Raw genomic sequence first — 25,781 nt, 5'->3', positions numbered from 1 at the left:
ATCCACAAAGAATACCATAGGGTTGACCATACCCAACCCTCCTAATCTCATACAGTAAGTAACCTCCCTCTTGACCAGGTTTAGTCTATTTCCCCATAACAGTTGAAAGAACAAATTGTAGATCCGAGTCCATAGAGGATCCAGCAAGATGCACACACAGCCCAGATAAATCAGTAAAGGGAACAGTTAAGTTGTGATCAGGTTTACCCTTTCCCTTAGGGTCAAAGACCAACCCTTCCATTGGTTCACCTTCTCAGTGGCGATCTCTAGCCTGCTGTCCCACTTTTGTTTGGGGTAATCCCCCTGGCCAAATTCGATGCCAAGGACTTTTATAGAGACTTTGGGTCCTGGAAGAGTGTCCAGGAGATCAAATCCAGGATTTCCTCCTCCCAGCCAGAGACTCACACACTTATCCTGGTTGATCTTGACCCGGATGCCTCTGAATAGCGATCTACCTCTGACGTCAGCCACCCTGCCTCCTCATGAGAGGAATCAAAAACAGTAACATTATAGGCATACACCATCCCCCTCAGAGTGGCTTCCGGAGCTGCCTGGTCCATCTCGATCCCGGCCAATGGTCCACGTTCCACCCTCCTATGAAGTGGGTCAATCGCAAACATGTACAGCAGTGGGCTCAAGAGACAACCCTGGCAAACACAAGACCCAACCTCAAAAGAGCTACCAATCCAACAGTTCACAAGTGGGAAACTCTCTGCCCCACCATACAAGGTCTTAGGCTAAACAACAAACCCCCTCTGGTAAGCCATATCTCAGGAGGACAGACCAGAGGTACTCGTGATTAACCAGATCAAACATTTTTGCCAGGTCCAGTGACAACATATACCCCTTCTAATGACCAGCCCAACCAGCTTCTCGGACACAGAACATAGCAGTAAATGTGCTGCGGCCTCAAACAGGGCAATGCTGGGCCTCCAAAAGGAGTCGGGGTGCAAATTTCAGCAGCCGATTAAACAGCACCTTTGCCAGAACTTTCCTGTCTCCATTGAGAAGCGCAATGTGACGCCAATTCTCAATGCAAGATGGGTCCTTACCCTTTGACAAGATGATCAGGGCAGACCTCCTCAAAGACTTTGGCATAATAGGGCACAAGGAAAGACACTCATTGAATAATATAATAATAATAATAATAATAATAATTTTTATTTATATAGCGCCAACATATTCCGCAGCGCTTTACAACTTATAGAGGGGACTTGTACAGACAATAGACATTACAGCATAACAGAAATCACAGTTCAAAATAGTGTGTTTTGTTTTTTTTTTCTATTTTTAATAGGCCACACAGGGATAGTTAGGTTAATGCGTTGAGGCGGTAGGCCAGTCTGAACAAATGCGTTTTTAGGGCACGCTTAAAACTGTGGGGATTGGGGATTAATCGTATTAACCTAGGTAGTGCATTCCAAAGAATCGGCGCAGCACGTGTAAAGTCTTGGAGACGGGAGTGGGAGGTTCTGATTATTGAGGATGCTAACCTGAGGTCATTAGCGGAGCGGAGGGCATGGGTAGGGTGGTAGACTGAGACCAGAGAGGAGATGTAGGGTGGTGCTGAGCCATGGAGTGCTTTGTGGATGAGGGTAGTAGTTTTGTACTGGATTCTGGAGTGGATGGGTAGCCAGTGTAATGACTGGCACAAGGTAGAGGCATCGGTGTAACGGTTGGTGAGGAATACCACAGTCAATAGGGGAACAAAGGAGTTCTTAAAGGTCTTATAGAATTCAGATGTTAAGCCATCTAGACCAAGCGATTTCTTTAGGGCAAGTGTGGCACCCCAGTGTCTTGGTCGTCGCAGTGATGTCATTATCCTTTCAGGGGAGAAGTGATGTCATGTCTGAAGGCAATGAAAGACAACCACATTCAGGTATCACACGCATGCAACATGTTCACACTCCAGACCAGAAGGGGGAGCTCTAAGCCTGTTTAGGGTGAACTCCCCTATTTACATCCTGATCTGGAGGGAAAGGAGTCAGTTCCAGTCAGGCAGCCAGGACGAGAGGAGCTCTGCTGGCCTGAAGTGCTGCAACTCCTGGGAAAAGGACTAACAGGTGGACATACAGCAGAGAGTGTGCAGGAAAGCAGAGCACAGGAGACGAATATCAGAGGGAGATCAGCCAGGAACAAGCTGCTCCTTTCTGAGGCGCAGAAGCCGGTAGCTAGGAACACCGAGGAGGCAACTGTCTCTAAGCTTTGCTCCAGAGACCGGCAGGACAGTCAATTCCAAGTTGGCTGTCCGACCTTAATACCTAAGAAGACTCAGTGGCAACTGCGCGGGCTGGGGTGTCTCTAGGGTCCCTATAAACAAGCCTCAGGCCATTAGTCATACGGGTTCGTCCTATCCACACCATCTAGGGGACAGAGAGAGGAAGACATAACACAAGAACATCTACAAGAGTTGTGAGGACCTTACTGAGAAGCTCAGCAGGGAGGTACTACAACACTCAGGCACTAGTAGGAAGGCTACTGATTTCCACCTGGACAAGGGGACTCTGGAATTGCCTTCAGACCAACCGGACTCTGCCTGCCCTGTCATCTGGCGCTCCGGGCTGAGGATACCATCTGAAGTCTTCAGTAAACAAGGTAAAAGACTGCAAACCTGTCTTCTCATTCTTTATTGCACCTTGCCCATACATAAACTCTTTTACTGGATGACCCTGAGGGCCACGGACCGGGTCAGCCACCGTGATATCCCCCGAATTTCAGGACCCGGTACCGAGTACCCCATTGCCCTACTCTGGGGGCGATCCATTTTGGTGTCACAAACAGGATCTACTTAAGCCCAAAAAATCAGGTCATGTGCGCCTAAGAACTGTGCCAGAACTGTATGTGAACTGCGCTTTGCTTAAAGACTGTGTGTTGCAAATTGCCGCCAAAATCCGCCATTGCCGTGCCGTGTGGAGCGCGAGGGGAGGAGCCATAGCCTCGTGGGCAGAGCCAGCCAAAAAGAGTGTGACGCAAGAAGGTGGGTGTCGTGCTGCTGCCTGGGAAAGCCGGAAGTGGAGACGCCGTGCAGCAGAGCCACGAGAAGAGACGCTGCAAAATGCCAATTCCGGAGAGGAGCCCCAACTTCCACCAGGTTAGCAGAGTGGAGGAACGGCCATGTCCGATCCGGGATGGGAAGTAGCGGCGGTCGCAGCCGCAGACCTGGAAGCACCTCCAGGCCCCGCAATAGGCGCAGCCGCAGGCCTTGTACCGCCGCCGAGTTCCGCAGAGCTTGCCGCTTGCATCAGCCAGCCAGACACCGCCACGGCTACAGCGGCCATAATGCCCTTCTCCATGCCATCCATACCGGGAGCAGCCTGGCTCCCACGATACTCTGGAGAATCGCATACATTAACTGATTTTAAGGAAGGGATCTGCAGCCTGCTTGAGTTTTATCCCTTGACAGAGCCTCAGAAAGTTCACTTGGTAACGGCCAACTGTTTGGAGCGGCTCTGAGAGAAGTGAAGTCCTGGCCCACTGCGGATAAGAGAACTGCGCAGCAGGTCTTTGCAAAGCTTAAAACCACCTTTGACACCCGCACCGCTACAGAAATTAAATGGACGTTCTATGGGTGCAAGCAGAGGCCGCAGGATAGCTTACGGGACTATGCCCTTAATCTCCAGGAGGCACTGCGGGCAATCAAGCAGGATGATCCAAACAGCATGCAAGATGAGGATAAACTCTTAAAGGAGCGGTTCATCGAGGGGCTCCTGTGCAGTCACCAAAGGGCTCAACCGCACCTCCTGGCCATGCAGAATCCTGACCTTACCTTTGCGCAATTTAAAGACAAGGCCATCCAAGTGCTACAGGAGCGACAGCCCAGCCGTGCAGTACTTCCCAGGCGTCAAGCCCTCATGTACCACCAGGAGGTGGCGCCAGATGCTCAAGTTTCTGCCGAGGCCCATGCCCAGATCCTGGAAGACGATTCCCCTGCAGGACTACGCCTCCATATGCAGGAGCTGACCAAGAGCGTTGCTGCCTTAGCTCGGACCGTGCGGTCCCTACAGGAGGCCCCCAAGGAGAATATCAAGCTGGCTTCCAGACCGGAGGATGTTTCCTGGCGACGACAGAGGAGGATCCCGCCAACCAGAGGCAGAGACGACGATCGCTTTCATCAGGACGGACGACCCATCTGCCGCCGCTGCAACTAGGTGGGCCACATTGCAAGGTACTGTCATTTAAACGAGCAACCCCTGAGGCAGAGGGCCAACCCCCAGGAGTAGGACGGCCAGGCCCGCAAAACTGGAGAGCCAAGTATATTGGAGGACGACCTGTTCTCCCCATTGTGATCGACGGTATTCCCATGAACGCTCTGTTGGACACCGGTTCTCAGGTGACAACTGTGCCTTACATCCTTTATAAACGTTATTGGGAGGACACCGACATTACTCGTGGCCCTGATGATGATTTCACCATAATAGCCAGTAACAGTCAGCCATTGCCAAAAGTGGGGTACAAAGAGGTCACCATTAAAGTGGGGCGGGTAGAATTGAAGGCCCAAGGAATTGTAATTGTTGATATTGACCGACGTGAATGCAACCCCATGATGACCATTGGTACTAATGTCATAGAAAATTGTCTTGCAGAGGTTATTGTCTTGTTACAGCAGGTGGCAGAAACAGCTGGTTACAGTGAACAACGTGCCCTGCAGAAAGAAATCAGAACTCTGATGCAGAGACAGCAGGTAGAACTGACGTGGAGAAATTGGCCGTGTCACAGTAAGTGATTCAATCCCCATTGCAATACCCCCCAGGAGTGAAATGTTAATATGGTGTCGGGCAGCAATAGGCCTCAGAGGTAAAGACTACCGGGCCCTGATAGAACCTGTATTCAGATAGTAGGCCCACCCTCCTGACAGCCAGAGGGGTGGTTGAAGTCCGCAAGGGGAGGGTGCCAGTACGTGTCCTTAACTGTGGACAGGAAGAGGTCCACCTAACCAAATATGCCACGCTTGCCAAATTGTTTGCTGTTGATAATAATGTGATACAGGCACCAGAACCCTTGGTCCCGTCCAACCAGGCGGAGGACAATGACTCTGCAGGGCAAACGGAAGATTGGTGTCAGAAATTGCATGTGGGCACTGACTCTACCCCATCACACCAGAAACAAGGGGCTTACAGAGTGGTTCATGAGTATGAGCGGGTATTCAGCAAGCACCCCCTAGATTTTGGGCAGGTAAAAGGGATTCAACATCATATCCCCACGGGAGATCATCCACCCATTAAAGAGAGATACCGGCCTGTACCCCCAGCTCATTATCAGTGTGCCAAAGACATGTTGCGAGAGATGAAGGAGGCTGGGGTAGTGAGAGACAGTTGTAGCCCCTGGGCAGCTCCATTAGTCCTCGTCAGGAAGAAGGATGGCACGATGAGGATGTGTGTTGATTATAGGCAGATAAACCGCATTACACATAAAGATGCATACCCACTGCCCAGAATAGAAGAGTCCTTGGCTGCTTTAAAATCTGCTAACTACTTCTGTACCTTGGATCTCACCAGTGGGTACTGGCAGGTTCCCGTAGCAGAGGCGGACAAGGAAAAGACGGCCTTCACCACACCGATGGGTCTCTGTGAATTCAACTACATGCCATTCGGACTGTGCAAAGCCCCAGGGACGTTTCAGAGGATGATGGAGTGCTGTCTTGGACACAAGAACTTTGAAACCGTGTTGCTATATCTGGACGATGTCATTGTCTTCTCCAAGACTTATGAGGACCATCTGAAGCACCTGGCCGAGGTGTTCGAAGCCCTGTCCAACTTTGGCCTAAAGGTAAAACCGTCCAAATGCCATCTGTTAAAGCCCAAAGTTCAGTACCTGGGCCATGTAATGAGTGCTGAAGGGGTGGCCCCAGACCCTGACAAAGTCACTGTGATCAGAGACTGGCCGAAGCCCAGCAACCTCCATGAAGTCCGGCAGTTCCTCGGGTTGGTAGACTACTACAGGAGGTTTATCAAAGACTTCACCAAGAAAGCCGCGCCATTGAAAGACCTGTTGGTGGGCCAATCCAAGAAAACCAAGGGTAAGAATACCTCATTTGACTGGAATGACGGCCTGGAAGGATCCTTCACTTGTTTGAAGTTGGCGCTGATGGGAGAAGAGGTGCTGGCCTACCCTGAATATGACCAACCGTTTGTGCTGTATACGGATGCCAGCAACATGGGACTGGGAGCCGTATTGGCCCAGGTCCAGAAAGGCAAAGAGAGGGTAATTGCCTACGCCAGCAGGAAACTTCGTCCCACTGAAAGGAACCCTGACAACTAGAGTTCCTTTAAGCTGGAGTTTGGGCAGTGACGGAGAGGTTCAAGCACTACCTGGCCTCAGCAAAATTCACCGTCTTCACGGACAACAATCCACTGACACACTTGGACACAGCAAAACTTGGTGCCCTGGAGCAGCAGTGGATGGCCCGGTTGTCCAATTATGATTTCACCATCAAGTACCAGGCAGGGCACAAGAATGCGAATGCCGATGCGTTGTCCAGGATGCCCAACTTGCCAGAAATGGGAGAGGACTCCGAAGCACTCGTAGAAATAGAGTTGCCAGCTTTCCATCGCCCCAAGGCCACTCAGTATTCCCATCATGTGAGGAACGGGCGCAGGAACAAGCAGGATGCCACGCTGAATCCCCTGCCTCACCATGGATGGGCAGAGACTCAGGACAGTGACCCCGTGGTCCATCGGATGAAAGAGCTCCTGATGCAGGCAGGATCACACCCTGGCCCGGAGGATCCACAGGAGACGCAACAGCTGTGGAAGGGGAGAGGCAATCTGTTTATTTACGACGGTAAGCTGTGCCGAAGAAGCATCGACCCACACACCCATGAGTTGGTATGGCAGATAGTAGTCCCAAAGCAAGATGCGCCAATGGTTCTGGAAGCGTACCACGATGGAGCAGGACACTTCGGATGGAGGAAGTTGGAGAGTCTGCTTCGTGGAAGGTTCTACTGGATTGGCATGAAGAAAGCCATCGAAAAGTGGTGCCGAGAGTGTGGCCCATGTAGCCTACGCAGGAAGGACCGTGACAGCCAAAGGGCTCCACTACAGCCCATCATCACCAGACGACCGCTTGAACTGGTCGCGCTAGATCATGTGAAGTTAACACCCAGCCGGTCAGGCTATGTCTACGCCCTTACCATCATAGATCACTACTCTAGATTTCTGGTAGTTGTGCCTGTCAAAGATCTGACAGCAAGGACAGCAGCCAAAGCCTTCCAGCAGTACTTCTGCAGACCGCATGGGTACCAGGAAAAGGTACTGACTGATCAAGGGCCAGCCTTTGAAGCAGAAGTGTTCCAGGAATTCTGCAACTTATACGGGTGTAAAAAGATCAGAACGACACCGTATCACCCCCAAACCAACGGGATGTGTGAAAAGATGAACCAAGTGGTACTTGACTTACTGAAGACTTTGCCTGTGGAGGAACGGAACTTATAGCCAGCAAAGTTGCCCGACTTGGTAGACATGTACAACCACATCCCAGTGAATTCCACCAACTGTACCCCAGCATACCTGATGAGAGGAAGATGCAGCAAGTCACCTGTTGATCTAGACATGGGGGTCCTAACCCCAGAAGATACCTCGCCAGATGCAGATTGGGATACAGAAAGGCAGCAAAGGTACCGCAAAGGACAGGAATGCGTGGAAAGAAGTCTAGCCCAAGCCAGACAAAAACAAGAAAGGGACTACAACCAGCGTGCTCCTGCAATTCCCTTGTCGCCAGGTGAACAAGTACTCAAACGGAAGAGGAGACTACACAAACTTGACGACCAATGGGAAGCAGAACCATATACCATCCTGCCATCCGACTTTGACAATACGAAGGCCTGTCTCATCAGCAAAGATGGAGGAGAAACTTCGACAACATTATCCAGAGACCACCTCAAAATATGCCCTGATAAGTTGAGAGATAGGGAAACAGATCCAGGAACATCTCCACCCGTAGAAGAGGAGAAGATGATACACACTGTTCTTGGGGATTTTCCCCAGTCTTGGACTCAAATAAATCAGGCCATCGTGGTACCTGTTTTAACGTTTCGTCAGCCGAAGCCGCCAGAACCAAATGTGATGCCAGATCATCTGGAGCCAAAAGAGACTCTGCACCAACAGATTCCCATATCCGACGCGATTCCGGCTGTTACTCAACCACAGCAGACTCCAACAGAGGATGCCATGCCAACATTTGAATCAGCAAGTCCTCCCTCTGCTGTCAGTGAATCTGCCATGCCCACAATTAGTAGCAGCAGTCCTGTGAGCTCCAGCATGCCAGTGCTACCTAGACTCACTAGAAGTGTAGCCAGAAGACAGTGCACCACACCAGCGATAGCGAGCACAGCGGACCCTGTTAGGTCACTAGCAACCTCTGCATTGCGGAGGTCTACACGTAGCACTAAAAATCAGACCCCAATTCGCTACAAAACTTGGAAATATTAACGGTTGCTGCTGTTTGGTTGAAAATGTTTGTATATATATCTTTGTTACAGATTTAAAATGGACAATGGAGTAATGGACAGTGAATTGCTCCAAAACTTTCATTATACTTTTAAAAGGGATCCCTTTGTTTACCCGGGATCCCTGCCGTTTCAAGTTTGCACTCACTGAACTGGGAGTCATGAACTGTGCAGGACCGAGACTTTCGCAACGTTCAAGTGTCCTCACCTCCCATAAAGGGAAGCACTACCTTTGTATAAGTTGTTTATAGCATTTCAAAATTGTATGTCTTTTGCTAATATGTATTGTTGTTTTTCTTTTCCCAGTCCCAGAGTACTGGATTTAACAGGGGGGGAGTGCGGTGCCCCAGTGTCCTGGTCATTGCAGTGATGTCATTATCCTTTCAGGGGAGAAGTGATGTCATGTCTGAAGGCAATGAAAGACAACCACATTCAGGTATCACACGCATGCAACATGTTCACACTCCAGACCAGAAGGGGGAGCTCTAAGCCTGTTTAGGGTGAACTCCCCTATTTACATCCTGATGTGGAGGGAAAGGAGTCAGTTCCTGTCAGGCAGCCAGGATGAGAGGAGCTCTGCTGGCCTGAAGTGCTGCAACTCCTGGGAAAAGGACTAACAGGTGGACATACAGCAGAGAGTGTGCAGGACAGCAGAGCACAGGAGAGGAATATCAGAGGGAGATCAGCCAGGAATAAGCTGCTCCTTTCTGAGGCGCAGAAGCCGGTAGCCAGGAACACCGAGGGGGCAACTGTCTCTAAGCCTTGCTCCAGAGAGGGGCAGGACAGTCAATTCCAACTTGGCTGTCCGACCTTAATACCTAAGAAGACTCAGTGGCAACTGCGGGGGCCGGGGCGTCTCTAGGGTCCCTATAAACAAGCCTCAGGCCATTAGTCATACGGGTTCCTCCTATCCACACCATCTGGGGGACAGAGAGAGGAAGACATAACACAAGAACGTCTACAAGAGTTGTGAGGACCTTACCGAGAAGCTCAGCAGGTAGGTACTACAACACTCAGGCTTTGCAGGCTGCCATATAGGGCTTTCTGTGGATCATCACCACTCTCATCATCCACCTGGCTCTCAGCCCAATCTGCCTTTGTTCTCTCTTATCAGTTGTTGAGGGAGGATCTGAAGTGACCCTTCGCGGTTGACTCAGTGATTTTCAAATTGATCCACAGAGCGTTGCCGGCAACTGAAAATGACCAGACGGAGACGTGTGTCTCTATTTGGGGGGATCGAGCAGATCTCTAACCCCTCATTTATTGTGTCACACTTTTCATAATCTTAACAAGTTATACTTCAACCAATCAACATAAGAACACGCTCACAGTTCTTAACCTATAAGAATGCAGGAACAGCTTGTACGTCAAGGTCTTCATAGAACAATACACCCTCAGTGTCATATCTTGTTCAGGCTGGAATAATCAAGGTCTCATAACAGCTATGAACTTTAACCTAGTAACAAAAGTTATCTCAAAAAGCACAAAATGAAGCCTGCTTTAATTTTTCTTAGTTTAAGGGTATGTGTCCACGTTCAGGATTGCATCAGGATTTGGTCAGGATTTTTCATCAGTATTTGTAAGCCAAAACCAGGAGTGGAACAATTAGAGGAAAAGTATAATAGAAACACATGCACCACTTCTGCATTTATCACCCTCTCCTGGTTTTGGCTTACAAATACTGATGAAAAATCCTGACCAAATCCTGATGCAATCCTGAACGTGGACACATACCCTTACCCTTCACATTCCCCCCTAGATAAATTTTGTTAACTAATATGCAGCATCAGACGTACTATCCTGAGCTATAAGCTCGAGGGGTATGGTCTTCACATGACTGGTGCCATGTTACCAGCCACAGCCGTCCTCCCTGTATGCTACAATTTATGGATAACAATTTTTGATGACGGTGGAGGAGGTCTTTTGAAGGTAGCCATGTGTCATGTATCCACACCGCTGCCACCAATATGTCACGATTCACACCGTGACTGTCACCCCTACGTCACTGATTGGGATGACTTTAGGCCAACAGACAGCTATCACATGTGCAGGGGGGCTTATCTTAGTTATCCCTCCACTGCTACAATGTGATGAAAAAACACACACACGGCTATTGACCTCTAGTTTACAGCAGGGGCTTATTTTAGGTATCCCACTGCTCTTCAATATACCACGAACTGCAGGGATTTATGTATATCCCGCTTACAGTTCCACTTGAAACTTGCAGCTCTCTGGCATCCCCCTTACCCTCAGGTCAGATTAGGTACTGCACCTAGAGTAACTAGTCGCCAGAAAGGCTGCCTGCTATGGGTATTGGGCACGCTGCAGCGAGGCGATATAAATACTCCCACTCAGGCAGGAACAATAATTATCAATGCCACAGTCGCTACAGCGACACCCAAAGGCCCGCACATGGGATGCTGCCACCAGCTTCGATTAAATGGGTCCAAAGCTAACCCAAAACAGTAGCGTAATTCCCTTCAGAAGGCTTAAGATACGTTTTAGAACAGGAAGAACGAACTAGTACTTTATATATTTTACTCTGAAAGTTTAAGGCAGTGTTTACAAAAAAGGCATATAAAGATGTTACAATATGAGACAATTGAAAATGTACAAGGTAATTATAAAATAAAGGGATTAAATGAGAAAAGGTAACACTCACATGTTCTCAGTCCATTTCAGGCAAAACCATGCCACATTTGTGTAATCATAGGGTAAATAAAAATAGAACTGACAATTAGGGTTGAGCGAAACGGACATTTTCAAAAATCGCCAACTTTCGGCAAAGTCAGGTTTCGTGAAACCCGACCCGATCCCAGCGTGGGATCAGCCATGCTGTTGGCGATCTTCGCGCCAAAGTCACGTTTCGTATGACACTTTCAGTGCCATTTCTCAGCCAATGAAGGTGGACGCAGAGTGTGGGCAGCGTGATGACATAGGTCTCGGTCCCCACCATCTTAGAGAAGGGCAGGACAGTGATTGGCTTGCTTTCTGCGGCGTCACAGGGGCTATAAAGGGGCGTTCACGCCGACCGCCATCTTACTTCTGCCGAACTGAGCATAGGGAGAGGTTGCTGCAGCTTCATCAGAAGCAGGGATATTGTTAGGGAGGAAATATTAACCCCCAAACCGCTTGTGCTGTAGCGATTTCCACTGTCCAACACCACCTTTTCTTTGCAGGGACAGTGGAGGCTAGATTTCTGTGCATCAGCTCTGTAGCTTATAAGGCTCCCTGATAGTTGCATTGCTGTTTGTACGCCGCTGTGCAAACAGGGGTGAACCTAGCCTCTCTGCTGCCTGAGGCGAAAGGAAAAATGGCACCCCCCCCCCACACAGTCCCTGCCTCACTGCCTGTGCACACACCTCCCTCCACCGAACCCGGTAATCGCCGCTCACAGTAGCATACCAGCAGAGGTGTTTCTAGGGTTTCTGGCACCAGGGGCAAGAATTCATTTTGGCCCCCCTCCCCCCCCCCCCTCCACCAAGGACATATGCGATTTGCACACTCACTCATGTACCCACGAGCTCCTCTCCCTAATGCTCTCAATGTTCAGTGAAAAACTGAGAGAAGCGGGAAGAGAAGCTCGTTGTCACAGGACCATGAGTATGAAAATCGCATGTGAGTGAAGTGTCCATGTGACGACTACTGGAACCTGCAGAGCTGAATCCTGACATCGCAGCTTCTGAATTCTCACAACTCATGCACTGCACACTTTTAGGATTCTCCCTGGCCGGTGGACGGTCATGTCAGCACAAGTGTAGCGCCCCCACTGCCGCAGGGCCGAGGGGTACCCGGTACCGGGCCTCTGAGTCTCTGTTCTGGGGTTGTCACGGTGGCTAGACCCAGTCCGTGACCCTGCTGAGGGGCGCCCAATAATAGGTGTGGATGGTGGTGGTAGTGCGGTGCAGTGCCGGTAAATAACGAGGACACCAGGTTGCAGTCTCTTTACCTTTTTACTGAAGGTTTGGAGGTACCCAATCCAGAGCACTGTTAACAGGGCTGGCGGAGACCGGCCGGTCCGACAGCACATCCAGAGTTCCCTTTGCAGGTGGGAATCAGTGTCTACCTTCTAGCGCCTGTGTGTTGTAGTCCTTCCTTGCTGAGCTCCCCAGGATAGTCCTCACAACTGATTCTGTCTGTCTCTGATGTTCGGTCTCTCTCCGTCCCCCAGATGATATGGTTAGGACGCACCCGTATGACGGGGTAGGCCTGGAGTTCTTCTGGGACTCTAGAGTCGCCCCTCTCCCACAGCTGCCTCCGTTGTCTGCTTAGGTGTTTTAGTGAGACAGCCAACCTATAATTGACTGTCCGGCCGTGGTTTGAAGTAGTGCTTAAAGTCTCTTACTTTCTCGGCGTTCCGGCCACCGACTGTTTGCGCCTCAGAAGGATGTTGCCTCGATCTTACAGCACGACTCCTTCTGGTCCTATCGCCTCTTTGCTGTATTCCCGTTTTTCTCTCTCTCTTTTTGTCCTTTCTTAGGAATCTGTCAGGATCCCATCCCTGACAGGTCCTCTCTCTAGCTCTTCCTAGTTACTTCTCCCTGTCTTCCTGTCCAACCCCCAGTTTTACCAGAGTGTGAGGAGTGGCCTACTAGATAGAACCACTCCCCCTGGTGGCCGGAGTGTGAAGTGTAGTGTGATTGTTACCTGGTCAGGTGAACTCCTTTAGTGCAGTCAGATGTAACATCACTCCCCTTAGTGGCAGAGCGACATTACTGCAACGACCAGGACTCGGGCGCTGCACTCCCCCCCGGTTAAATCCAGTACTCCCGGACTGGGAAAACAAGAACAACAATACATGTTAACAGAAAACACACAAAATTTTGAAATACCATAAACAATTAAACATAACAGTGCTTCCCTTTATGGGAGGTGAGGACTCTTGAACGTTGCGAAAGTTAGGTCATGCCCAGTTTATGACTCTCAGTTCAGTGGTTGAAACAGCGGGGACCCCGGGTAAACAAAGGGGTCCCCTTTTAGAAGTTTTTGGAGTAATTCACTGTCCATTACTCCGTTGTCCATTTTAAAACCTGCAACAAAAGATATGCACACAAACAATTGTTAACTAAATAGCAGCCCTCACTAATACCTCCAAGTTTTGTAGCGGAGGGGAGTTTGATTCTTGGTGCTGCGTGTCGACCTTCGCAGCGCAGGGGTTGCTACTGGCCTAACAGGGCCCACTATGCTTGCTACTGCTGGTGTAGTGCACTGCCTTCTAGCTACACTTCTAGGGAGTCTGGGTAGCACTGGCAGGCTGGGGTTCTCAGGGCTGCTGCTAGCAACAGTGGGTTCGGCAGGCTCGCCGATAGCAGAGGGAGGATTTGCCAGTTCAACGGTCGGCACGGCATCTTCAGGTAGGGCTTGTGGAGGCTGCGGGGCCGGATGATCTGGTACCACCATTGGTTCTGGTGGGTTCGGCTGTTGGAACGTTAGAACAGGTACCACGATGGCCTGATTTATCTGAGTCCAGGACTGGGGAAAGTCACCAAGGACAGTGTGGATCATCTTCTCCTTTTCTACAGGTGGGGAGGTTCCTGTATCCCTTTCCCTCGCTCTCAGTTTCTCAGGGCAGGCTTTAAGGTGGTCCCTGGATATCACCGTCGAGGTCTCCCCTCCATCCTTGCTGATGAGGCAAACCTTTGTGTTGTCGAAATCGGATGGCAGGACAGTATACGGTTCCGCTTCCCATTGGTCGTCGAGTTTGTGTAGCCTCCTCTTTCGTTTGAGTATGTGCTCACCAGGTGGCAAGGGAATTGCAGGGGCATGCTGATTGTAGTCCCTTTCCTGTTTTTGCCTGGTCTGAGCAAGGCTTCTTTCCACGCACTCCTGTACCTTGCGGTACCACTGCCGCCTCTCGGTATCCCAATCGGCATCCGGCGAGGTATCTTCGGGGGTTAGGACCCCCATATCCAGATCAACAGGTAACTTGCTAGACCTTCCTCGCATCAGGTACGCTGGAGTGCAATTGGTGGAATTTACTGGGATGTGATTATATATGTCCACCAAGTCAGGCAACTTCGTTGGCCACAGGCTCCGTTCCTCTACGGGCAAGGTCTTTAGTAAGTCGATCACCACCTGGTTCATCTTTTCGCACATCCCATTGGTTTGGGGATGGTACGGTGTGGTTCTGATCTTCTTACACCCGTACAATTGGCAGAACTCTTGGAACACTTCTGCTTCGAATGCTGGTCCCTGATCGGTCAGTACCTTCTCCGGGTAGCCATGGGGCCTACAAAAGTACTGCTGGAAAGCCTTGGCGGCCGTCCTGGCCGTTAGATCCTTGACAGGCACAACCACCAAAAATCTGGAGTAGTGATCCACGATGGTAAGAGCGTAGACATAGCCTGACTGGCTAGGTGTCAGCTTCACATGATCCAGCGCGACCAGTTCGAGCGGCCGCTTGGTGATGATGGGCTGCAAGGGAGCCCGTTGGCTGCCACGGTCCCTCCTGCGTAGGCTACATGGACCACACTCCCGACACCACTTCTCAATGGCTCTCTTCATGCCAATCCAATAGAACCTCCCTCGGAGTAGCCTCTCCAGCTTCTTCCATCCGAAGTGTCCGGCTCCATCGTGGTAGGCTCCCAGAACCATGGGCGCATCTCGCCTTGGCACTACTATCTGCCATACCAATTCGTGAGTACGTGGGTCGATGCTTCTCCGGCACAGCTTGCCATCATGGATAAATAGTTTGCTTCTCCCCTTCCACAGCTGCTGGGTCTCCTGTGGATCATCTGGGCTGGGATGCAACCCTGCCTGCGTCAAGAGCTCTTTCACCCGACGGACCGCGGGGTCACCATCCTGGGTCTCTGCCCATCCGTGGTGGGGCAGGGGATTCGGCATGGCATCCGGTTGGTTCTTGTAACTGTTCTTCACATGATGGGAGTTCTGAGTGGCTTTGGGGCGATGGAATGCAGGCAGCTCCACCTCTTCAAGTGCCTCCGGGTCTTCTCCCGTTTCTGGCAAATTGGGCATTCGGGACAAGGCATCGGCATTGGCATTCTTGTGTCCTGCCCGGTACTTGATGGTGAAGTCGTAGTTGGACAGCCGGGCCATCCACCTCTGCTCCAAGGCCCCGAGTTTGGCGGTATCCAGATGCGTTAGCGGATTGTTATCCATGAAGACGGTGAATTTCGCTGAGGTAGTGTTTGAACCTCTCTGTCACTGCCCAGACGATGGCAAGGAATTCCAGCTTAAAGGAACTGTAGTTGTCAGGGTTCCTTTCCGTGGGACGAAGCTTCCTGCTGGCATAAGCGATTACCCTCTCCTGGCCTTTCTGGACCTGGGACAGCACGGCCCCCAATCCTACATTGCTGGCATTCGTATACAGCACAAACGGTTGGTCGTACTCAGGGTAGGCCAATACCTCTTCTCCCGTCAGTGCCGACTTCAAGCAAGTGAAGGATTCTTCCAGCCCCTCGTTCCAATCAAATGGGGTGTTTTTCCCCTTGGTCTTCTTTGATTGGCCCACCAACAGGTCTTGCAAGGGCGCGGCCTTCTTGGTGAAGTCCTTAATGAACCTCCGGTAATAGCCTACCAGCCCGAGGAACTGCCGGACTTCGTGGAGGTTGCTGGGCTTCGGCCAGTCCTGGATCACCGTGACCTTGTCGGGGTCTGGGGCCACTCCTTCAGCGCTCACCACATGGCCCAGGTACTGCACCTTGGGTTTCAGCAGATGACATTTGGACGGTTTCACCTTTAAGCCAAAGTTGGACAGGGCTTCAAACACCTCAGCCAGGTGTTTCAGATGGTCTTCGTAGGTCTTAGAGAAGACAATGACATCATCCAAATACAGCAGTACGGTCTCAAAGTTCTTGTGCCCCAGGCAGCACTCCATCATCCTCTGGAACGTCCCCGGGGCATTGCACAATCCGAAGGGCATGTAGTTGAATTCGCAGAGACCCATTGGTGTCGTGAAGGCCGTCTTCTCTTTGTCCGCCTTCGCCACGGGAACCTGCCAGTACCCACTGGTGAGATCTAAGGTAGAGAAGTAGTTAGCAGATTTTAAGGCAGCCAGACTCCTCTATCCTGGGCAGTGGGTATGCGTCCTTATGTGTAATGCAATTCAACTGCCTGTAATCAACACACATCCTCATTGTACCATCCTTCTTTTTAACAAGGACTAATGGAGCTGCCCAGGGGCTACAACTGTCTCTCACCACCCCAGCCTCCTTCATTTCTCGCAACATGTCCTTGGCACACTGGTAATGAGCTGGGGGTACAGGGCGATATCTCTCTTTTATGGGTCGGTGATCTCCCGTGGGGATGTGATGTTGGATCCCTTTCACCTGCCCAAAATCTAAGGGGTGTTTGCTGAATACCTGCTCGTACTCGTGAACCACCCTGTAGGCCCCCTGTTTCTGATGGGTTGGGGTAGAGTCAGTGCCCACATGCAATTCCTGACACCAATCTTTCGAGTGCCCTGCAGAACCGTTTTCCTCCGCCACGTTTGATGGGACCAAGGGTTCAGGTGTCTGTATCACACTATTATTGACAACGAACAGTTTGGCGAGCGTGGCATACTTGGTGAGGTGAACCTCTTCCTCCCCACAATTGAGGACACGTACGGGCACCCTCCCTTGGCGGACGTCGACCACCCCCCGGGCTGTCAGGATAGTAGGCCTATTGTCTGAGTATACGGGTTCTACCAAGGCCTGGTAGTCCTTACCCCTGAGGCCTATGGCTGCCCGACACCATATTAACATCTCACTCCTGGGGGGTATCGCGATGGGGTTTGAATCACTCACAGTGACACGACCAATCTCCCCACCAGTCAGCTCTACCTGCTGTCTCTGCATCAGAGCTCTGATTTCTTTTTGCAGGGCGCGTTGTTCACTATGGCCAGCGGTTTCTGCTACCTGTTGCAACAAAACAATAACTTCTGCAAGACAATTTTCTATAACATTAGTACCGATGGTCATCATGGGATTACATTCACGGCGGACAATATCAATAATTACAATCCCTTGGGCCTTCAGCTCCACCCGCCTCACCTTGATGGTGACGTCTTTATATCCCACTTGTGGCAACGGCTGATATCGGTGTCCTCCCAATACCGTTTATAAAGTACATAAGGCATAGTCATCACCTGAGAACCAGTGTCCAGCAGAGCGTTCATGGGGATACCCGGCGTCGACCACAACAGGAAGAACTGGTCGCCCTCCAACGTATTTGGCTCTCCAATGCTGCGGGCCTGATCGTCCTACTCCTGGGGGTTGGCCCTTTGCCCCAGGGGTTGCTCGTTTAAAGGACAGTACCTTGCAAGGTGGCCCACCTGGTGACAGCGGCGGCAGATGGGTCGTCCGTCCGGATGGAAGCGATCGCTGTCCCGGCCTCTGGTCGGCGGAGTCCTCCTCTGTCGCATCCAGGGGACATCTTCTTGTCTGGAGGCCAGCTGGATCTTCTCCTTGGGGGCCTCCTGTAGGGACTGCACCGTCCGGGCCAGGGCAGCAACGCTCTTGGTCAGCTCCTGCATCTGGAGGCGGAGTCCTGCAGGGGAGTCGTCCTCTAGGCTCTGGGCGTCGGCCTCGGCGGCAACTGGGGCATCCGACGCCACCTCCTGGTGGTATGTGAGAGCGGGACGCCTGGGTGGTATTGTGCGGCTGGGTTGTCGCTCCTGCAGCGCCTGGATAGCTTTATCCTTGAATTGCGCAAAAGTCAAGTCTGGATTCTGCATGGCCAGGAAGTGTAATTGGCCCCTTTGGTGACTGCACAGGAGCCCCTCAATGAACCGCTCTTTCAGGAGTTTATCCTCATCTTGCATGCTGCCGGGGTCACTCTGCTTAATAGCCTGCAGCGCCTCCTGGAGATTAAGGGCATAGTCCCGTAAGCTATCCTGCGGTCTCTGTTTGCATCCATAGAAAGTCAGTTTAATTTCTGTAGCAGTGCGGGTATCGAAGGTGGCTTTAAGCTTTGCAAAAACCTGCTGTGCAGTTCCTTTATCCGCAGCGGGCCAGGACTTCACTTCTCTCAGAGCCGCCCCGAAGAGTTGGCCGATTATCATATGAACCTTCTGAGGCTCCATCAGGGGATAGAACTCGAGCAGGCTGCAGATTCCCTCTTTAAAATCATTTAATGTGTGCGACTCCCCGGAGTATCGCGGGAGCCAGGCCGCTCCGGGCAGGTACGGCATAGAGAAGGGCATTATGGCTTTTGTGGTAGCGGCAGTGTCCGACTGGCTGATGGGGGCAGCGGGCTCCGTGGCCACCAGTGGTAGTATTAGGGCCGCGGCTACGTCCGCTACGGGGACCGGAGCTGCCTCTGCGTTCACGGCTGCGACCGCCGCCTCCGCTTCCCCTGACTCAGACATGGCTGTCCCTTCCTCCCACTAACCTGCTGGAGGTCGGAGTTCCTCTTCCGGGGTTAGCACTTTACCGCGCTTTCTCGTTCCGCGCTTCTTTTTAACCGGTTCCGCCCACGAAGCTAAGGCTCCCCCCTCCGTGCGCAGCGATGGCGAATTGTGGCGGGAACTCTTGGCGGCAATAACAATGCACAGTCTTTGCAATAAGTCACAGTCCAAGCACAATAAATCACAGTTCCAAGGCACACATGACCTGATTCTTCAGGCTTAAGTAGATCCTGTTTGTGACGCCAAGTTGTAGCGCCCCCACTGCCGCAGGGCCGAGGGGTACCCGGTACCGGGCCTCTGAGTCTCTGTTCTGGGGTTGTCACGGTGGCTAGACCCGGTCCGTGACCCTGCTGAGGGGCGCCCAATAATAGGTGTGGATGGTGGTGGAAGTGTGGTGCAGTGCCGGTAAATAACGAGGACACCAGGTTGCAGTCTCTTTACCTTTTTACTGAAGGTTTGGAGGTACCCAATCCAGAGCACTGTTAACAGGGCTGGCGGAGACCGGCCGGTCCGACAGCACATCCAGAGTTCCCTTTGCAGGTGGGAATCAGTGTCTACCTTCTAGCGCCTGTGTGTTGTAGTCCTTCCTTGCTGAGCTCCCCAGGATAGTCCTCACAACTGATTCTGTCTGTCTCTGATGTTCGGTCTCTCTCCGTCCCCCAGATAATATGGTTAGGACGCACCCGTATGACGGGGTAGGCCTGGAGTTCTTCCGGGACTCTAGAGTCGCCCCTCTCCCACAGCTGCCTCCGTTGTCTGCTTAGGTGTTTTAGTGAGACAGCCAACCTATAATTGACTGTCCGGCCGTGGTTTGAAGTAGTGCTTAAAGTCTCTTACTTTCTCGGCGTTCCGGCCACCGACTGTTTGCGCCTCAGAAGGATGTTGCCTCGATCTTACAGCACGACTCCTTCTGGTCCTATCACCTCTTTGCTGTATTCCCGTTTTTCTCTCTCTCTTTTTGTCCTTTCTTAGGAATCTGTCAGGATCCCATCCCTGACAGGTCCTCTCTCTAGCTCTTCCTAGTTACTTCTCCCTGTCTTCCTGTCCAACCCCCAGTTTTACCAGAGTGTGAGGAGTGGCCTACTAGATAGAACCACTCCCCCTGGTGGCCGGAGTGTGAAGTGTAGTGTGAGTGTTACCTGGTCAGATGAACTCCTTTAGTGCAGTCAGACGTAACATCACTCCCCTTAGTGGCAGAGCGACATTACTGCAACGACCAGGACTCTGGGGCGCTGCACAAGCATGCGATTTGTATACTTCTGACCACATTCCGACTAGATGTGCCCGGCCTCACTGAGTTCATTTTCATAGAGTGGGGCCACACATGTCTAGTCAGCACGTGACTGCATGTATGTAAATCGCCGGCACGAGAGAATCCTGACAGCTTGCAGGGCGCACTGTGAGAACTCAGAAGTCTGCAGTCACAAAGAATGACTGCAGACTCATTACAAACCTGGACATCCCGTTTAATGCTCCCAACAAATAAAAACATGAGAGTTAGTCAGTATCACAAATAACATTTACATCCAGGTACCTTATAGATGACGTTGTCTCTGGAGTCGTTCTCCTTTTCTTTATCTTATCCAGACCCCATGATGCGTTTTCTCATCCACAGCCGTCTCTGCAGACTTCCATCTTCTCTGCTCTTTTGCAGAAAGTCTCCACATGATGCCCTTAAAGATACAAGTGTCATTATAATGCTCCTGAATGAAAAATTGCCCCTCACTATATTATCTGCACAAAATATGACCCCCACACTGTCCCTCTTATGGTACATGCTCTTTACACTGACCTCTCCTTTCTATACACACTGTGTCCCCCCTATAGGGCCTAGTATTTATACGCCATATTTATACTCCATCCTCCCACCCTGTGTGTGTGGCTCCCCCATCCTCCCACCCTGTGTGCGTGGCTCCCCCATCCTCCCACCCTGCGTGCGTGGCTCCATCCTCCTCCCCTGCGTGCATGGCTCCCCCATCCTCCTCCCCTGCGTGCGTGGCTCCCCCATCCTTCTCCCCTGCGTGCGTGGCTCCCCCATCCTCCTCCCCTGCGTGCGTGGCTCCCCCATCCTCCTCCCCTGTGTGCGTGGCTCCCTCATCCTTCTCCCCTGCGTGCGTGGCTCCCCCATCCTTCTCCCCTGCGTTCATGGCTCCCCATCCTTCTCCCCTGCGATCATGGCTCCCCATCCTTCTCCCCTGCGTTCATGGCTCCCCATCCTTCTCCCCTGTGTTCATGGCTCCCCCCATTCTTCTCCCCTGCGTTCATGGCTCCCCATCCTTCTCCCCTGCGTTCATGGCTCCCCCATTCTTCTCCCCTGCGTTCATGGCTCCCCATCCTTCTCCCCTGCGTTCATGGCTCCCCCATTCTTCTCCCCTGCGTTCATGGCTCCCCCATTCTTCTCCCCTGAGTTCATGGCTCCCCCATTCTTCTCCCCTGCGTTCATGGCTCCCCCATTCTTCTCCCCTGCGTTCATGGCTCCCCATCCTTCTCCCCTGCGTTCATGGCTCCCCATCCTTCTCCCCTGCATTCATGGCTCCCCCATCCTTCTCCCCTGCGTTCTTGGCTCCCCATCCTTGTCCCCTGCGTTCATGGCTCCCCCATTCTTCTCCCCTGCGTTCATGGCTCCCCCATCCTTCTCCCCTGCATTCGTGGCTCCCCATCCTTCTCCCCTGCGTTCATGGCTCCCCCATTCTTCTCCCCTGCGTTCATGGCTCCCCCATCCTTCTCCCCTGCGTTCATGGCTCCCCATCCTTCTCCCCTGCGTTCATGGCTCCCCCATTCTTCTCCCCTGCGTTCATGGCTCCCCCATTCTTCTCCCCTGCGTTCATGGCTCCCCCATTCTTCTCCCCTGCGTTCATGGCTCCCCATTCTTCTCCCCTGCATTCATGGCTCCCCCATTCTTCTCCCCTGCTTTCATGGCTCCCCCATCCTTCTCCCCTGCGTGCGTGGCTCCCCCATGCTTTTTCCCTGTCATACTCACCTCTGTCATGATCTCAATGGCAAGAGAACATAGCATAAGCATATATAGGAACTAGCTCTTGGAAGATGGGAACTGAGCTGACCATGAACTAAACCTAACGCACAACTAGCAGTGGCCGGGTAGCATGCCTACGTTGATTCTAGATGCCCAGCACCAGCCGGAGGACTAAATAAAACTAGCAGAGGAAAATATTAGTCCTAGCTCACCTCTAGAGAAATACCCCGAAAGGAGACAGAGGCCCCCCACATGTATTGGCGGTGAGTTGAGATGAAATAACAAACGTAGTATGAAAATAGGTTTAGCAAATTTGAGGTCCACTTACTACATAGCAGAAGACAGAAAGGACACTTTCATGGTCAGCTGAAAACCCTATCAAAAACACCATCCAGAAATTACTTTAAAACTCTGGCATTAACTCATAACACCAGAGTGGCAATTCCTGTTCACAAGAGCTTTCCAGACACAGTAACGAAACTACAGCTGTGAACTGGAACAAAAATGCAAAAACAAACATGGACAAGAGTCCAACTTATCTAGTAGTTGTCTAGGAGCAGGAACAAGCACAGAGAGGCTTCTGATAACATTGTTGACCGGCAAGCAACTAACAGAGCAGCAAGGTTATATAGCGACTCCCACATCTTGATGGGAACAGGTGAACAGAGAAGATGAAGACACCAGTTCAATTCCACCAGTAGCCACCGGGGGAGCCCAGAATCCAAATTCACAACAGTACCCCCCCCTCAAGGAGGGGGCACCGAACCCTCACCAGAACCACCAGGGCGATCAGGATGGGCCCTATGAAAGGCACGAACCAGATCGGAGGCATGAACATCAGATGCATTCACCCAAGAATTATCCTCCTGGCCGTATCCCTTCCACTTGACCAGATACTGGAGTCTCCGTCTGGAAACACGAGAGTCCAAGATTTTCTCCACAACGTACTCCAACTCACCCTCAACCAACACCGAAGCAGGAGGCTCAACGGAAGGCACAACCGGTACCTCATACCTGCGCAATAATGACCGATGAAAAACGTTATGAATAGAAAAGGATGCAGGGAGGTCCAAACGGAAGGAAACAGGGTTAAGAATCTCCAATATCTTATACGGGCCGATAAACCGAGGCTTAAACTTAGGAGAAGAGACCCTCATAGGGACAAAACGAGAAGACAACCACACCAAATCCCCAACAGAAAGCCGAGGACCAACACGACGGTGGCGGTTGGCAAAAAGCTGAGTCTTCTCCTGGGACAACCTCAAATTGTCCACCACCTGCCCCCAGATCTGATGCAATCTCTCCACCACAGCATCCACTCCAGGACAATCCGAAGATTCCACCTGACCAGAGGAAAATCGAGGATGAAACCCCGAATTACAGAAAAACGGGGACACCAAAGTGGCAGAGCTGGCCCGATTATTGAGAGCGAACTCCGCCAATGGCAAAAAAGCAACCCAATCATCCTGGTCAGCAGACACAAAACACCTCAGATATGTCTCCAGGGTCTGATTAATCCGCTCGGTCTGGCCATTCATCTGAGGATGGAAAGCGGACGAAAAAGATAAATCTATGCCCATCCTAGCACAGAATGCCCGCCAAAATCTAGACACGAATTGGGTCCCTCTGTCAGAAACGATATTCTCAGGAATACCATGCAAACGAACAACATTTTGAAAAAACAGAGGAACCAACTCGGAAGAAGAAGGTAACTTGGGCAGAGGAACCAAATGGACCATCTTAGAAAAACGGTCACACACCACCCAGATGACAGACATCTTCTGAGAAACAGGCAGATCTGAAATAAAATCCATCGAGATGTGCGTCCAAGGCCTCTTAGGAATAGGCAAGGGCAACAATAATCCACTAGCCCGAGAACAACAAGGCTTGGCCCGAGCACAAACGTCACAAGACTGCACAAAGCCTCGCACATCTCGTGACAGAGAAGGCCACCAGAAGGACCTTGCCACCAAATCCCTGGTACCAAAAATGCCAGGATGACCTGCCAACGCAGAAGAATGAACCTCAGAGATGACTCTACTGGTCCAATCATCAGGAACAAACAGTTTATCAGGTGGGCAACGATCAGGTCTATCCGCCTGAAACTCCTGCAAGGCCCGCCGCAGGTCTGGAGAAACGGCTGACAATACCACTCCATCCTTAAGGATACCTGTGGGCTCAGAGTTACCAGGCGAGTCAGGCTCAAAACTCCTAGAAAGGGCATCCGCCTTAACATTCTTAGAACCCGGTAGGTATGACACCACAAAATTAAACCGAGAGAAAAATAATGACCAGCGCGCCTGTCTAGGATTCAGGCGCCTGGCGGTCTCAAGATAAATCAAATTTTTGTGGTCAGTCAATACCACCACCTGATGTCTGGCCCCCTCAAGCCAATGGCGCCACTCCTCAAAAGCCCACTTCATGGCCAAAAGCTCCCGATTCCCAACATCATAATTCCGCTCAGCGGGCGAAAATTTACGGGAAAAGAAGGCACAAGGCCTCATCACGGAGCAATCAGAACTTTTCTGCGACAACACTGCCCCAGCTCCGATCTCAGAAGCGTCGACCTCAACCTGAAAAGGTAGAGCAACATCAGGCTGACGCAACACAGGGGCAGAGGAAAAACGGCGCTTAAGCTCCCGAAAGGCCTCCACAGCATCAGGGGACCAATCAGCAACATCAGCACCCTTCTTAGTCAAATCGGTCAATGGTTTAGCAATATCCGAAAAACCAGCAATAAATCGACGATAAAAGTTAGCAAAGCCCAAAAATTTCTGAAGACTCTTAAGAGAAGAGGGCTGCGTCCAATCACAAATAGCTTGAACCTTGACAGGATCCATTTCAATGGAAGAGGGGGAAAAAATATATCCCAAAAAGGAAATCCTCTGTACCCCAAAAACACACTTAGAACCCTTCACACACAAAGAATTAGACCGCAAAACCTGAAAAACCCTCCTGACTTGCTGGACATGAGAGTCCCAGTCATCCGAAAAAATCAGAATATCATCCAGATACACAATCATAAATTTATCCAAATAATCGCGAAAAATATCATGCATAAAGGACTGGAAAACTGACGGAGCATTAGAAAGACCAAAAGGCATCACTAAATACTCAAAGTGGCCCTCGGGCGTATTAAATGCGGTTTTCCACTCATCCCCCTGCCTGATTCGCACCAAATTATACGCCCCACGAAGGTCAATCTTAGAGAACCACTTGGCCCCCTTTATGCGAGCAAACAAATCAGTCAGCAACGGCAATGGGTATTGATATTTAACAGTGATTTTATTCAAAAGCCGATAATCAATACATGGTCTCAAAGAGCCGTCTTTTTTTGACACAAAGAAAAAACCGGCTCCTAAGGGAGATGACGATGGACGAATATGTCCCTTTTCCAAGGACTCCTTTATATATTCTCGCATAGCAGCATGTTCAGGCACAGACAGATTAAATAAACGACCCTTTGGGTATTTACTACCCGGGATTAAATCTATGGCACAATCGCACTCTCGGTGCGGAGGTAACGAACCAAGCTTGGATTCTTCAAAGACGTCACGATAGTCAGACAGGAACTCAGGAATTTCAGAGGGAATGGATGATGAAATGGAAACCACAGGTACATCCCCATGAGCCCCCTTACATCCCCAACTCAACACAGACATAGCTCTCCAGTTGAGGACTGGGTTGTGAGATTGCAGCCAAGGCAATCCTAGCACCAAATCATCATGTAGATTATACAGCACCAGAAAGCGAATAATCTCCTGGTGATCCGGATTAATACGCATAGTTACTTGTGTCCAGTATTGTGGTTTATTATTAGCCAATGGGGTGGAGTCAATCCCCTTCAGAGGAATAGAAGTCTCCAAAGGCTCTAAATCATACCCACAGCGTTTGGCAAAGGACCAATCCATAAGACTCAAAGCGGCGCCAGAGTCGACATAGGCGTCCGTGGTAATAGATGACAAAGAGCAAATCAGGGTCACAGATAGAATAAATTTAGACGGTAAGGTGTAAAT

This window comes from Ranitomeya variabilis, chromosome 1, assembly GCF_051348905.1.
Source record: "Ranitomeya variabilis isolate aRanVar5 chromosome 1, aRanVar5.hap1, whole genome shotgun sequence".
Classification (NCBI taxonomy): domain Eukaryota; kingdom Metazoa; phylum Chordata; class Amphibia; order Anura; family Dendrobatidae; genus Ranitomeya; species Ranitomeya variabilis.
This window is presented reverse-complemented; position numbering follows the sequence as displayed.